The following is a 16,730-nucleotide window of genomic DNA, read 5'->3' on the forward strand; positions in this document are numbered from 1 at the left end:
GTTTTCATGTTGAGCTCACAAGATGCTCAGGCTAGTATTCTTATTTATTTACTTATTTCTTTATTCATTTTTTGAGACAAAGTCTCACTCTGTCGCCCAGACTGGAGTGCAGTGGCACGATCTCTGCTCACTGCAACCTCTGCCTCCCTGGTTCAAGCGATTTTCCTGCCCCTGCCTCCCAAGTAACTGGGATTATAGGAGTCCTGCAACCACACCCAGCTAATTTTTGTATTTTTAGTAGAGACGGGGTTTCATCATGTTGGCCAGGCTGGTCTCGAACTCCTGATCTCAAGTGATCCACCGCATCGGCCTCTCAAAGTGCTGGGATTACAGGCATGAGCTACTGCACTCGGCATAGTATTCTTCTTTATACCCATAGTACCTTGCTCAGTGCCCTTCCCGTAAATAACTCTAAGGTAATGTTTATTAAAATGAAATTATTTTATCAGAATTCTTGTTCTATCAGGTGTTACAGAAAAAGTTAATTGGGATTAAATTATTCATTTAAAGTCACACGCCAAAACAGAAATATTCCTCAATTTCACCTCTGAGATTCTCTCCAAGGTTCAAACAGGATCTATCTTTCTACTTCAGGAAGGTTAAAGGTTCAACTTCATCCTCTCAGGGACTATCTTTCCAGAAACCCTCATCTCCCTTCTCCCCAGCAAAATCAAAATCCCTTTAGGATAAGTAATTTAAAAGTTATGAATGCCTGAAGTCTCAGTTGCCTCTGCAAAGATGGGAAGGAGAAAATGTTCTCCTCATCACTGTGGCTAAAGCAAACTGTCAATCATTGCTGACAAAAGAGCCAGGGAAAGCTATTGTTGAGATCAGCCTCTTCCTCCACTATTGCTGACTGCTTCATAGGAAATGATCAGTGAACTTTATGTCCTTTAGAGCCAACTCATTTTCAAAAGACATGCAAGTGCACAGCCAAGGTATCACTATCATTTCGGAGTTTGTGGTTTTTTTGTTTGTTTGCTTTTAATTCAATTATTTCTTAGAGAAAAAAAAAAGGGTCTGGAGAAATATAAAGGGAAAGAAACACCCAGTGGAAATATTTAACTGTAATTTCTGATACTAGATAACATCTCTGGGCTGCCTTCTTCTGTGCTTGATTTTACAAGTGTGAAATTGAATGCATTCACTCTGCCATCCTCAGAGGCCATCAGCAGTTTCACCCTGCTGGCTGCACAGTGTCATGTGTCCAGAACAGAAAGGAGAAGACACTGGTGTGGTCCACCCCACGATGCTCTCACTGTGATGACGCAATGGTTTTCTTTTTTCTTTTCTTTTCTTGTTTTTTTTTTTTTCCAGGCTTGGTATAGCTATTTTTTTTTTTTTTTACCATTTGTTTTTCTACCTGCACATGTCTGACATCTAAAGAATAAAAACCCTGCTAACTTCTAAAGTTAACATTCTTTCATGTTTTAGCAGTATTTCTTATCCCTTTTACAGTAGCAATCAAACTTTTTTGAATACAACCCAGAGTAGGAAACACACTACATTCTAACCCTATAAATAAGCAATATGTTTTCTGTACTTACACATATATAACTCTGACAAATAGTTCACAAAACAATACTTTACCATATAGTGAGATACTTTCAATTTTCTTTTCTATTCCTTTTCCTTTTTTTGTTCTCTTTCTCTTTTGTCTTTGCTTCTTTCTTTCCATTCTTTTTTTGATTTTATTGTGTGGCAGGACCAACTAATAGGTAACACTTGTCAGTTTGAGAAATGCTGCCTTATGCCACATTAGCAAATATTATTCACAATGTAAATAATATTTACATTAGCAAATATTATTCCTGGATATCCATTTTATAGCTGAAACTGATTATCTATTCAATAAAGAAAATGAACCTTAGCCTCATTTTGGACTGTTTCCTAATGACTGATAGAATACAATTCTGTAGCCAAGAGACTAACACAGTTTTTTAGACCAGCCAAGAGTATGGGGCATAAAACAGGCAAAAGTGTTTATACAAAATGCTAGTTAGGTCACACTTGGACTAGTGTGTATAATTCTGGTTAAACTACTTCAAGAAAAAGATAATGAAACTGGAGTGATTCCTGGGAAGACAAAATGACTGGGTTGAAGTCAGCTTAGCTAACAGTCAAAGGAGAAGTGTGGGAAGAGAGGCTTCCCAGGAAAGACTTTGGTTCCCAACCCACCTGCCCTATGGTATCATCACATTTTGTCTCTGCATCCAACAGGGAGTCTGGGGTTCTTTTAATTGGACTTTTTAAGATTAATATCAAAGTGTTTATTTGGAAATCAGTGAGTTTTCTTTATTTTTGGATTGCAACAGCATGAAAACATCTATGTCCTCCACTAGGTCTTTCTTTGAGCCTCAAGAAATGGCTTCTCAATATTGTCTAGAGAATGGTGTCCTCAGCATGTTGTGATAGTGTTATGAGTGAAACTGCCTCACGGAGAGGTTCATTTCATACTTTATTAATTAAACACCTTTAGATATCTTGGGATGAAGGCAAAGACAGATCTATTCTTTAGACATGCAACTTTCCAGCCAAAAGCAATTTTAGAAATCCTGCAATCCTCCCTCATCATAACCCTTTCATCTTGTGTGACTTGATCAAGGGTACAGAAGAAATTAGGTCAATATTAGTTTTCCTGATTCCTAAATTTTCCTGATTCCTAAATCAGTTTGTTTTAAAATTTTTTAATGTTGTGTTCATTTCTTATTAAACTACTACATCTTATCCCTTAAATGTGATCAGAGAATTATTTAAGGGGAATACTACTTTAATTTAAGCTGTAGCTGGGGAGGGGAAGCAAATCACTCCCCCTACCAAGTTTGTTTCCACTTCTTTGTCTTTTCCTATTTTTTAAATCCAATCTCTACAACTAAACACAAGCAAATGCAAGACCCTGAGTGTCAGCAAGTCCCCATGACCACTGTCATGCACAGGCCAGCTGGGGTAAAGGAGGAAAAGATTATATCTGAGATCTCTTTGTCACCTACCATCAGCAGAATAATTCTGGGCTTGAGCAAATATTTGTGCCAAGGTAATTGTCTGGAGAATTTATTAATTGCACTAGTTAATGAATAATGATCAGATCATACCCAGATGTTCTCTTCTTCCTTTTTTCCCCCACTGGTACACATAATATAGGAACAAATTTTCCATTTAATACTCCAATAGATTTGCCTTATCTTGTGTTTCACTGGGAATTTATTTAACCAAGACTTCACTGATATGAGCAGTTGTTTAAATTGAAAAATTGCAATGCTTTCCCCAACAACCTTGATACAAGTCTTATCTGTGTGTGAAAGTGACAAAAACATATCTTTTTGTTGAGACAGTGCTGGGATTAGCTAAGCGACATAAAGGTGTTATTTTATATCTAGGGCTAGAAATAAAGAGAAGTCTTTGTCCTTTCTTTGGGTTCACTTGGTTATCCTCACAAACCTGATGTGAGCCAATGACTCTGTCACCCCCTGGGGAACTGTCTCAGCAGCCTGAAGGGGGAGGTCATTGCATTTACGTAGAAAAAGGTGTGGATTCTTGAAATTTAGATTTACTAAGGGATGGGAGGATGGGATCTGGAGAATGTCTATCTAGCCTTCGTAAGTATTAATTATTTGTTGAATCAGCTAAATATTTTTATACGGACATCTCCAATGTACTAGTAGACTCTAATAGTCTAATAGACTCTTTCATGATGGCCATAGTTAAGCATCAAAATAATCAAGGTATATATGCAGAAGAGCTACTCCTGCTCAAATATACAGCCATTTTAAGCATTGAGATTATTATATGAAATAAATACACTTTAGACCCAAACATAGCACACAGAAGGATATTTGTTCTTAAGCATGGAACAATTGTTTGAGTTTAAGGAAATACCTGTGCATGACATGGTGCATTGAGCTTTCTTTTCATTTTCCTTTATAATTTTCTTTATTACATGTAAAGGTAGAAATGGTAGGGAACCATAGCATAGAAGGAAGGAAGAATGACTGTGTATGTGTGTGTGTATGTGTATGTGTATGTGTGTGTGTATGTGTGTGAGAGGAGAAAGAGTGAGAGATCAGAGAGAGTGAGTGATGGTATAACTAGATATTAAGGGTATAAATGGCCAGATTACTAGACCATAGGACGTCTAGAGTTAGATGAGAAATGCTCCTCAGAGAATCACAGCTGGTTTACAGGAATGACACTTGCTGATATACGCACCAGAAGCTTACCATTTCCAGATAAATCATTTCACAGCAATGATTCCCTAGGTGAGATAGTAGGAGCAGATTACTAGTATTAAATTAAAAAAAAGAACCAGGAAAAGATCATATGATATATTTTAGGGTCTTACACAGTCTCTCAGTTTTGTAAAGATACGAAATAAAAATAAGAAATAAAAAATGTTTCATCTCTCTGACTGAGGAAGAGATGGGACCAAACACAGTTTGCTGTATTCTCATGCACGGTTCCTGGGCTGGCAATAACAAATTCATCATTATGAGGCACTTTAAGATATCTTAAATCTGTATGCAACCACACACACACACACACACACACACACACACACACACAGAGTATTGTTTTGTAGCACTCCTTTTCAGCAGGCAAATCATCCCCCAGTGGTATGGCTCACTTATTTATTTCTACATACATAAATGAAATTTGCCTTTGCAAAACAGAATGTAGTCACTGGCCTTTACAGGGAGTGAGAAGCAACACTGCAGCCCTCACTTCCTAATCACGCACTCCTCAGCCAGTCCTCAGCCACAGACATTGGTAAAACATTAGCTGTCACGGAAAAATTTTTTAAAAGTCAGGAAAGAGAACAACACTAGCTAACAATACCCAGCCCCTTTTCATGAAGCTAAGGAATCCAAGAAGCTAAGGCTCCTTGTGGTGGCAGAATAAAATGCTTCTGAGCTTCTGAACTCTACCTTTGCTAAATTTTCTTCAATTTGCCTGCTAGGATTCAATGCATAGCCTGTCAGCATAACATTGTCTTTCTGATATCTGGAGACAAGTTTAAGCTCCTTTGAAGGGATCAGTATTGAAGAGGTAAGTCTTGACTCAGACTTACAGAATGATAGCAAGAATGTTCCACACATTTCCCCAGGGCTCAGGACTCAAGGAGATGCAGATATGACACTCTCAACTCTGGAGAAGCTCACAATCCTCATAACAGGGCTAACATTTCAGGGTGAAACAACCACATTAATCAAACATGTACTGTTTGTTCCACTTGTACTATCTTTAGTTCATGTAAGATTTTCTGTAGTTAATATGCTACCCATTTTGCAAATGGCTAAACTGAGGCTTAGAGAGGTTAATTTATTTTCTCAGGGTCACCTAGCTTGTGGATAATGGCAGAGTCAGAACTGGGTCACTGGTCTAATTGATGCTCAACCTTTGCCACAACTTCACCAAGACTCAAGGGTCAAGCTTGAGAGAGGAGAGCTCTTTTCATCCAAAATCACTTGGAAATAGCTTTCATCTGATACTCATGTCCTGACTCAATATGAGAAAGTCTGCTGAGTGTTATGGGGGTATAAAAAACCACCCATACAAACACAGTATTATGGAGGAGAGAAAAACAGACACAAGTACAAAGACATTGTAATGAGTACATAGTAAATACATACATGCAAACAGAGGGACAATAAAGAAACAGGAAAGAAATAGATTAACTCTGCTTTGGATGATTAAAGACACTCATGAAGAAGGTGGAAGTTAGTTATGCTCTCAGGGACAACTGCACAGATACAGGAAATGAAAACATTTCAGCTTAATGGAATAGTGAAGATAAGCTCTGAGTGAAAGTGTAGGGCAATGTCTGGGAGGTTCATGATTTAGTAGGATTCAAGAGCACCTAGGTGTTAAAGTAGACTTCGAAACACAAGTTAGGAAATTTAAGCACATATAAAGAGGGTATGTGAAGTTTTGTAAAGATGAAAGTGTAATTGTTTTGCAAATTATGAAGGTTACTCTGGTCCCAGCATGCAGAAAGTAGAACTTAATGGACTTTAGGCTCTGGGGGAAGTATGTAGAGTCTAATAGAAATAATAATAATAATATCTGGAAAAAAAATCTCTGGCTGAAACCACTGAAATTTGAAAAGAGAGACTGAGAGTCTTACTAATGTGCCTGACCCTACGTACTAATAAATAGTGACCCCCAGACAGCACCAAGTCAATTAGCATTGCCTTCTGGGAACCCACTCCCTGCACTAAAAACAACTATACTTGTTTTCAGAGGAGTGAATTGAATGCATCTCCTCTAGAAAGTAAACAATAAACATTGTTTTCACCAATCAAGCTTTGGATAAGCTTTAAGGGCAGTGAATTTAAGGCCATGGACTTCCTGACAAGTATCTGGAGAGCAGTTAAGTGTGGAGCCTTATCTCTTACCTGCTAGCTAAGGTAAGCTTTGGGCTCATATCCTCTCACGAAAGTTCAGAATCTGGAAAAGACACATCTATGCATTTAAGCCCACTCTCTCTCTGAGATTGCCTAAATACACCTGGCAAAAAGGCCAATATTCTTTTGACAAAACAGCTTTCATTTGCTACAGTCAAGTATCAACAAACTGTACATTGCCTTCAAATCTTATAAGTACTATTATTTAGATCTGAAAATATTTAAAGCAGACAAACCTAAACACTGTATACCGTTATCTTTTTCAGTAATACTCCCAAGAACTCAGAAGTAGATTTACTGTGAAGTTAATGAGATTTAAGTTTCAGCATCCCTGATTTCTGGGCTCCTTCTGAGACTGTAGGAAGGATTCTAGAAACTTGTGAAGTATGGTATGTGTTGGCTTTTTGAGTTGTAATTTGTTATTTTTTCTCATCTATATAAACATTCACATTTACAACTGATTTTTAATTCTGTTTTATAAAGCAGGTCTCCCCAAATTCTATAAGTAGCCTCTGCATAGCTTTCTACCTTGGGCCATATAACTTTATTATTCCTCAAGATAAATTGGTTGAGAAACCTATATAAAACCTAACTTACTAAATAAATTAACTCACTAAATATGATTATTGATTTTCAGTCACTTAAATATCAGGAGTTGTATACAGTCATTAAATTAGCTCTGCAATAGTTGTTTTGTAGCCACTCATGTTGTTAGTTGACAAAGGAGCCTATTGTCTATTAAGGTCAGTCCTTGTTCCTTACAAAAATCTATGTAATATGCATAAAAGAGAAGTCATTGGCTGGGCGTGGCAGCTCATGCCTGTAATCCCAGCACTTTGGGAGGCTGAGGCAGGTGGATCACGAGGTCAGGAGTTCGAGACCAGCCTGACCAACATGGTGAAACCTCGTCTCTACTAAAAATACAAAAATTAGCTGGGCGTGGTAGCATGCACCTCTAATCCCAGCTACTCAGGAGGCTGAGGCAGGAGAATTGCTTGAACATGGTAGGCGGAGGTTGCAGGGAGCCAAGATAGCACCATTGCACTCCAGCCTGGGTGACAGAGTGAGACTCCATCTCAAAACAAAAAAAAAAAAAAAAAGAGAAGTCTTCATCTTTCAGTTCTCTATGGCAAATGGCACATATGCATTTTATACAAGAATGATTTCAAGGTATTAAGGAATAAGTTAAAGTATAAAAGTGCAGAACAGATCTTCATTTTTTAAAATTTTATTTTTAATTTCTGTGGGTAAATAGTAGGTATATATATTTATGGGGTACCTGCAATACACAATAATCTCCATTTTGAAATGCTAAAAATTGAAATTGTCCAAAATAACTTCCTTTGTATTATCATGGCTTTCTGTGAACAATAATAACTCAGTAACTAGGGATTATCTTGAGCTCCAACAGTTTACCTGGCAACTAATCCATGTCCATAGAGTCAAAATAAGTGGAAAGGTCAAAAAACAGCTGTTAAAATAAATTTGGCCTTAGGATGTCTTCATACTTCGAGTCCTTATGTAACAAACTACAACCTAACTTAGTATTTAAAATAACTGAAAGCCTAATGTAAGAGTACACTTTTGTAATAAATATCTGAGTCAGCCAATTACAATAGCCATGATAATTAATCACAGGCACCAATTGATCAGACCATGTTCAAATGAGGCAAACACCAAGCTGTAACCCATCCAGCTGCTCCTGTATCTCATTTTTGTTTTCTGTCCATAAATATTGCTTGCCCACATTGTAGAGCAGAGCTCTCTGAATCTCTGTTGGTTCAATTCGTGAATCATTCTTTGCTCAATTACACCCTGTTAAATTCCATTTACTTAAAGTTTGTATTTTAACACAGTCATAACCTTGTATTCTTCTAGCTGATTTTTACCCATGGTGATAAGTAGTATCATTAATTGGGGTCAACAGCAACACAACTATATATGGAGCTTTTTTTCCTTGTGTAGAATATCCATCTTAGAATAAATAACATAATGATCAATATGAGAATTGGTAAATATGTCATATGGAATGTTTAGTGAGCTAATAGCTGCTAATTAGGGAAAATAAAGAATTGCTCTTTTTATTAAAAAATTTATAAATTCCACAATGGAGTCTGTCAAAGCAGATCATGTACACACAGTTGATAAAGGTAAATAAATCGGCACAGACAATGTCAGTCAACCATGAAGAGTGCTATTCGGACAGGTCTAAAGGCAGGAAATCAACCCCATTTATAAGTTTGTAAAATTTCCCTCCAGTTATGCTGATCAATGAGTATCATCAGCACTTAGACAGAAAGGGGCTTTGGCTTTACAAAGTTCAGGGCAGTTGACCTGCTTTATGAAGCTAGAGGAAGCCAGCTCCTCAGTGCCCACTGGGGTCTGTACTTATATGTCTCTTCCATTCTAGATGTGTGGCCAACCAAGCTCATCAGCTTTTCCCACATATAATTATTAAACCTGAGGCTTTGTGCTTTTGAAATATATAATAGAATTTAAGTAGAATAAAAATCCTAAAGGAATGCTTAGTGCGTTGCAGTGTTGATATATTTGGTTTTATTTTTGTTACCTGCTAATCTTGTTAAACTTTTCTCTCTGTCTAGAGTGAGTCACCTGTTCACTGATGTGCTCCAAGGATAAAACTGATTTTAGAGCACCAGTTGTCAGCTGCTAATGAGTGGGAGGAGAAGTCCTCAAAGACCAGAAGGAAATTTTTACTTTAATAATATTCACTGCATTTTTTTCTAATTATAAAAGTAGGAACTTTTCCTTTGAAAACCAATATAATTTTTTTTTACTGTAATTGTCCATATTCCTACTTTATGTTACTTGAGATTCTAAATCAATAGATCTGAGGTGGGACCAAGACATTTGTGATTTTGATAAATTCTCCAGGTGATTCTGAGGTACACCAATTTTGAGAACCGATTTTGAATTTTATATGCTTTCTGTTATATTAACAAATTTTAACAAAATATTTTATAAGTATATTATTAATTCATTAAAAACTCTTTGAAAGCATGATTTTCAATGGTCTCAGTTTCCCATCATAGGAATAGATCATAAAGCTTTTTATATTTTTTATTTATTATTATATATATTCATGTATTTTAATATGTAAGTTTATTTTAATTTTACTATTACAAACTATGTAGCACTAAACATTTCTCTATATAAATGTTTCTGCACGTCTGATAAATTTCTTAGATTTCTAAAAGTAATATTACCGAATCAAGAAAAAAATGCGTTCTTTGTCTTTAAAGCATGTTGCTAAATTATTTTCTGGAAAAGTTTTAATAGTTTATACTAGCAGTTATAACATTGCTCTTCTGACCCCACTCCATGAGTTTTAAATGTTATAATTATTTTTGTGATTGCAAATTTGACAGCTGAATGCTGTTATCTCCTTGTATTCTCAATTTGCATGTATTTGAGTAAAAAGGTAACCTTTTTTTTTTTTCTGTTTACGGGCGCCTGATATTTTTTTCTTAGTGAACTGTCTGCTCATATTCTTTTTCAAGGCAGAGTTAAAGGTCTACATAACCACAGGTGGCCAAAAGATTTATTTTACTTTATTTCATTTATTTATTTATGTATTTGTTTATTTATAGTGACAGAGTCTTGCTCACTCTAAACCCAGGCTTGAGTGCAGTGGCAGGATCATAACTCAATACAGCCTCCAACTCCTGGAGTCAAGTGATCCTCCTGCCTCAACCTCCCAGAGTGCGAGACACAGGTGAGTATTTCAGATGCTGAATTTTGGGATTCAAAGTGCTCAACCTGTAAATGTGATTAAATGCAACTACCAACCTTAATCAGTGGCAGCAGCCACACAGCTGAATGAACATAGAAGGAAGCACACATCCATGTCAACTGGTTTCACTTCAAATTCACAGACTTTGTTCTGCCCAGCCATTCCACTATATTTCTAATCCAACAATTCACCCCTTTCTTAGGACCAATTATAACTTCCCTCTTTCTACAAGCATTTAAAACATACTAATCAGTTCAGCTCATTAAGAGGTGGAGTATATTTCCCCACATTTTGACTTTGGATTTGCCACTGTGACTTGCTTTGCCAATAGAATGGAGCAAAAGTGACAATGTCAGTTCCAAGTTTAGTCCTCAAGTGAGGCTGGGCATGGTGGGTCATGTCTGTAATCCCAGCACTTTGGGAGACCAAGGTGGGAGGATCGCTTCAGCCCAGGAGTTTAAGACCAGTTTGGGCAACATGGTAAAATCCCATCTCTACAAAAATACAAAAAAAATTAGCCAGGCATAGTGGTGTGCACCTGTGGTCCCAGCTATTCAAGAGGCTGAGGTGGGAGGATTGCTTGAGCCTAGGAGGTGGAAATTTCTGTGAGCCGTGATTGAACAACTGCACTCCAGCCTGCGTGACAGAGTGAGACTGTCTCGAAAATAAAAAATGAAACAAAAAGGTCTCAAGTGGCTTTAAGTTCCTTCACTGGCCTTCATGTGTTTTAGCCATTCCAGGAGCCTGGGCCTCAGAATGGGAGACATGTGGATTAGACCTGAGCCTAATCCCTGGAGACAAGCTGACCCAGCTGCTGGGCTTGAAAAAGAGCTGTACAGCTTCTCTAACCCAGCTTAGATGTGCTGACCCCTAATGCACCTGCAGGGTTACACAGTGGTCACGGCTATGCGTCACTAAAATGGACTGGCATTTGCTGTCAGCCTTGTTGCATCCATAGCTTCCTGCTGCCTTATGATTAAGCTGTGTTACCTTAGGTCAGCCCCTCTATTGTACACATTAGATTCCAATTCAGAACCACTTAATATTCCTAACAACTGTTGCCCCTCTCTCTCTTGAAATATCAAGTTTTCCTTCTCTCCTGAATCAATTCTATCATAAAAAAACATAATGAAATATCTAACTTCTTTTAAAATCCTTCCTGACTCATTACTTCTAGTAACAAACCAATTTATCTCTTTCTTTTTAAAGCAAATTTCTACATTTTCTCTGATTCTCTTCCAAATTTCTCTTGAACCAACTCTAATTAGGCTTTTATTTCTACCATTCCACCAAAACAGCCGTGCCAAGGCTAACAAAAACCTCCATGATGTGAAAAAAATAAAGGTCAATTTTCAATCATCAGCTTATGTAAATGACTAGGAGCTTTTGGGACAGCCGTTCACTCTTTGTTCGTTGAAACCATTTATTGACTTGGCTCTCAGGACATGAAGAGTAGGAGAACAGGCCACCCCAAAATATGCCACTTTGGACTATTGGTTATTTTGAGCTGAAGATAATTATCAAGCAGCAGACAAAAAACTGTTTACCAGGAATGATGGGAAGATTTCTTTTTCTTTTCTTTTTTTGAGACAGTTTTGCTCTTGTTGCCCAGGCTGGAGCGCAATGGCGTGATCTTGGCTCACTGCAACTTCTGCCTCCCGGCTTCCTGGGTTCAGCCTCCTGCCTCAGCCTCCAGAGTAGCTGGGATTACAGGCATTCACCACCACACCTGGCTAATTTTGTATTTTTAGTAGTGATGGGGTTTCTCCATATTGGTCAGGCTGGTCTCGAACTCCTAACGTCAGATGATCCACCCGCCTTGGCCTCCCAAAGTGTTGGGATTTCAGGCGTGCGCCACTGAGCCTGGCTGGAAGGATTCTTAATCAACAAAGACAACTCCAGAAGAAAGTACATAACATACCTTACCAACTAGCCTTCCTTTACCAATAGTTTCACCATATATTTGTCTTTCCACAATTTGCCACCTCTAGAAGCTCAAAGTCCTCTTCCTCTTACTTTTCACTTTGGCATAAAATTATTATTATTATTATTTTGCTAAGATGCCATATAAGCTTAAATTCTAGTCCCTCCTTTGAATTACTCACCATAGAGTGCTTCCATATAGATGAGTGACGCCCATGTTAATAAAAATCTGTGTTTTCTTCTCTTGTTAATTTGTCTTTTGTCAGTCTAACTGTCAGGGTCCCAGCCAATGAACCTAAGATAGATAGAGAAAAATATTTTTTCCCTCCACTACAATTCTCATTCTTTTGGTTTTCCTCCAATCCTCACTGGTTCCTCCTCCCTATCTCATTTACTAGGCCCTTCTGTTCATCACAACCCCATAAACTGGGGATGCTCTAGTGCTCAGATTTTAGATTGCATCTCTCTTCATCTTTACCTTTGTATTAAGTGATCTCATTTGGTCTCTTGGCTTAAATACCATAAATATGTTATTGAACCCCAAATTATTTCTCCAGTCCAGGTACGTCATTCAAACATAGAATTTATATTTACAGCTTCCTAAGGGAACTTAGAATATGGAAAAAGCATCTCAGATTTATGGTTCGGATTCTCACGTATGCTACCTCACATACAGATTCCTCCTTGCCAATCATTATAAAAACAATTCTTCAAATAAGGATAAATATTAGAAAAGAAAGACTTTTATATTTTACTTTTTAAAAGTAATTACTCTATGGTAGACAGTTAAATGGAAAATAAAAATACTGAGAGTAAAGTAGAAGGGAAAATAAAATGTATCCTGTAAAAGCTAAAAATAGAAAAGTTGGCTGGGTGCAGTGGCTCACGCCTGTAATCCCAGCACTTTGGGAGGCCAAGGCGAGTGGATCACGAGGTCAGGAGTTCAAGACCAGCCTGGCCAAGATGGTGAAAACCCGTCTCTACTAAAAATACAAAAATTAGCTGGGCACAGCGCCTGTAATCCCAGCTACTTGGGAGGCTGAGGCAGGAGAATCACTTGAGCTCGGGCGGCAGAGGTTGCAGTGAGCCGAGATCATGCCACTGCACTGTAGCCTGGGCAAATGAGTGAGACTCCATCAAAAAAAAGAAAAAGAAAGAAAGAAAAGAAAAGTTAAAACTCCAAGAGAAGGTTAAAAGTTAAAAATAAAAAGATAAAAGAGATGAGATTTACAATAAAAGGTAAAGAGCAAGAAGCCAATGAGATAAAAGGTTAAACACATTAAAAAATAAAAAAGTTAGGATAAAAGGCTAAAACCTATGAGACAAAAATTTAAAAATGTAAAAGAAAAATGGATTAAAGATTAAAAATAGAATAAGGTACTTTAAACGTAAAGTTGAAAAATGTTAAACTGAATAAATAAAAAGCATTAGGAGAAAAATGTTTTTAAATAAAAATAAAAATGAAATGCCTGAATATTAGAGAAACAGATAGTCTTAAAAATATGGGAAAATCCTCCAGCAGTTGACTGGGAGCAAGAATTGCCTGTAGCACATTTCTTAGGTCTTTTTAAGTACCTGTGGCTTTCCTCTTCCTCCAGTGCAACTTGTCCTTTGAAGCAGAACTTTCCTTCCTGAGCGTCACATCTAGAAAGCCTTTCAGGGAAGTATCTTTTATCGAAGCTCTGGGTTCCATTTTTATATACTAACAGTGGGGCTGAGCTTCGGGTTGACATAAGCAACACCAATTTCAGCCTCTAGAATACTCTAGGAGAAAAGAAAAGAAAATATGTGATATAGAGACTCAATACCCATCACATACATTTATCTATTGAGTGTATTTGTAAAGCACTTTTTCATATATTATCTCCCTTTGACTTTTATTGGCAGAAATAGTTTGCACCTTCAAGAGGAAACAGGTTTTTAGAGCTTAGAAGCTTACAGAGCTGACAAGTGTGGAGTCAGATCATATACTATGAAGAAAGAGTGCTAAATATGAGCCTACTCCTTCTGAAGCTAAAGAAGAGAAAACCACATGTAAAAATTCATAAAATAAGAGGCAGAACTCAGAATGGAGAAGAGGAAGCCTTTTAGAATTTTTGCAATGAAGCTCATGAACTCAGCAGTGCTGGAGGACCTCTGTGAACTGCCTTAGCAAGAAGGAAATCTCTAGAAGGGCCTCTGTGCCATTTCAATATAACCCCTCTCCTGTTTTCTACTTGCCCTGCCATATGCAATCTATCCCCCGGCCATTTGTGCAGCCACCTAGTGACCTTGCCACTGCAGGTAAGAAATAAGAAATTTTGAGGACAGCTGCATTCCCTGGATTTTCATGGCCTTGGCATAAAATATTTAGTCCAGGTGCTTTCTGAGCTGTGAACTGGCGGGGAAGGTTTGCGGAGTGCTGTGAGCCACAAAATCACCTTTCTGCCCACAAAGGGTGGCCCCAGCCTCACAGGCCATGGTATTCTGTAAATACCAATGCCAGAAAAAGGAGGATCATTGCTTCCTGTGCTATCATTAGAGAATTCCCCCTTCTTCTAGGCTTTCCCAGACCTCGCTATAAAAAGAAGAGAACGGGCTTTCTGCTGATCTTTAAAAGATGCATTTTATAACCAAGGATTAACATAGATTTGGACGCCCCTTGGGTTTGAGAGAACATCATTCATTGACAAATCAAGGTGTTTGATGTTCACAAGGGTCTGGAAGGATAGGCGAGGACAATCATTGACTCTCCAGCCTCTGCATCCAGCAATTTTGGATCTCGTTAATATGCTGACTTGATTTTCATTGCTCTTGAGTTTTTGAAAGAGAGAAGCAAGAAGGCATGAAAAAGAAAAGTTAACAAGGGAAACAAAATAAAGATAGCAAGACATTATAGGTAATAAAGGAAGATTTATAAGGTATTTTTTATAAAGAGAGAGTCAAACTGTCTAAGAATAACAAGAAAGCCATGAATGTTATAGAGGAATCCAGAAAGGCTCTCCTTTAGCTTCTGTGTGGTGCATTCATGTTTATTCTCTGCTCTGACCTTCCGTTCCCTTTCTGTCTCTTTTATTTTTCTTTCATTTTAAAAAGCTAACCTCATAGCTTCTTTCTAGCATCTTCACCCCCAGTAGCAACAGCACGACCATCTATCCATTCATTTTTCTTTTATTTAACAAATATGACTGTGTGACTGTTCTGTGCCAGGCACTATCTTAGGCACAGAGAATGCTAATGACAATAAATGCTTACATTGATATCTGCTGTTTGCAATAATCAAAGTTATAGAAAATGAGCCAAGAACCTTCCAAAAGAAATGCTGGCCCAGGCTTGCTTCACTAAGATAACATCTGAAGTCATCAATTGGCTGCAGAGTCCCTACAGATGCCATCTTCCTTTCCTTTGCAGAAGAAAATAGTTCTCATTGATCAATTCTGTCAATTTCTTTTTTTTTTTAACTTTTAAGTTCAGGGGCACATATGCAGGAATGTTACTTAGGTAAACTTGTGTCATGGGGGCTTGTTGTACAGATTATTTCATCACCCAGGTATTAAGCCTAGTACCCATTAGTTATTTTTCCTGATCTTCTCCGTCCTCCCAGCCTTCATCCTTCAGTAGACCCCAGTGTGCGTAATTCCCCTCTATGCATCCATCATTTAGCTCCCACTTATAAGTGAGAATGTGCAATATTTGGTTTTCTGTTCCAATGTTAGTCTGCTAAAGATAGAGGCCTCCAGCTCCATCCATGTTCCTGCAAAGGACATGATCTCATTTTTGTTTATGGCTGTATAGTATTCAATGGTGAAGATGTCAAAAGCAATTGTAACAAAAGCAAACATTGACAAATGGGATCTAATTAAACTAAAGAACTTCTGCACAGGAAAAAAAAAGCTATCCATCAGGTAAACAGACAACCCACAGAATGGGAGAAAATTTTTGCAAACTATGCATCCAACAAAGGTCTAATATCCAGCATCTATAAGGAATTTTGACAATTTCTTATTTCCCTAAATTTTAGCTCTGTTGGCAGAAACATTATAACAGGTATCCTTCCTGTACCCAATGTCAAATTATAGATGACCTCTATATTTAAAGGAGAAAACAATATACTATATTTAAAGCAGAAGACAATAAATAGGAAGGAGTGACAATATCAGGCAGGTCAGAATAAAATAAAATAAATCAAATACACACATCAAATAAAATAATGTAACCAAAAATAATCTTTTGAAAAATCTTTACTTTTTAAATGAAACTCATTCTTCCAGTGAACCCCATTAAAGAAGCTTGGGATTAAGATCAGAAGGCATTATGTTATGAGGTTTTGACACCAGGAACTGTGTCATGGATGTCTGAGTCTGGACTAAGCTGCAGATGCTAACAAGAACCCAAAGGAGATGCTAACAAGGGAACTGAGGTGGGATCATCATGTCTCAGAAATCAGCAGAAACATCCTGGAATGCAGAGACCAGGAAAGATGAGAAATACCCCAGAAATGCCAGAGAAGACTGTGTGCGGGGCAGAAAACTAGTGGCTATTCTCCCCACAGCTTCCCCTGCACTCAGTTTTCATCCTGGGAAGAGATGTGGAGAGAAATCATCGTGATAGAAAATTTGAATTTCAAGTTACCTATCAGGAGATTTAGTTACTATCATTTGACAAGATTCTTT

Source organism: Pongo abelii, chromosome 7, assembly GCF_028885655.2.
Source record: "Pongo abelii isolate AG06213 chromosome 7, NHGRI_mPonAbe1-v2.0_pri, whole genome shotgun sequence".
Taxonomy (NCBI): Eukaryota; Metazoa; Chordata; class Mammalia; order Primates; family Hominidae; genus Pongo; species Pongo abelii.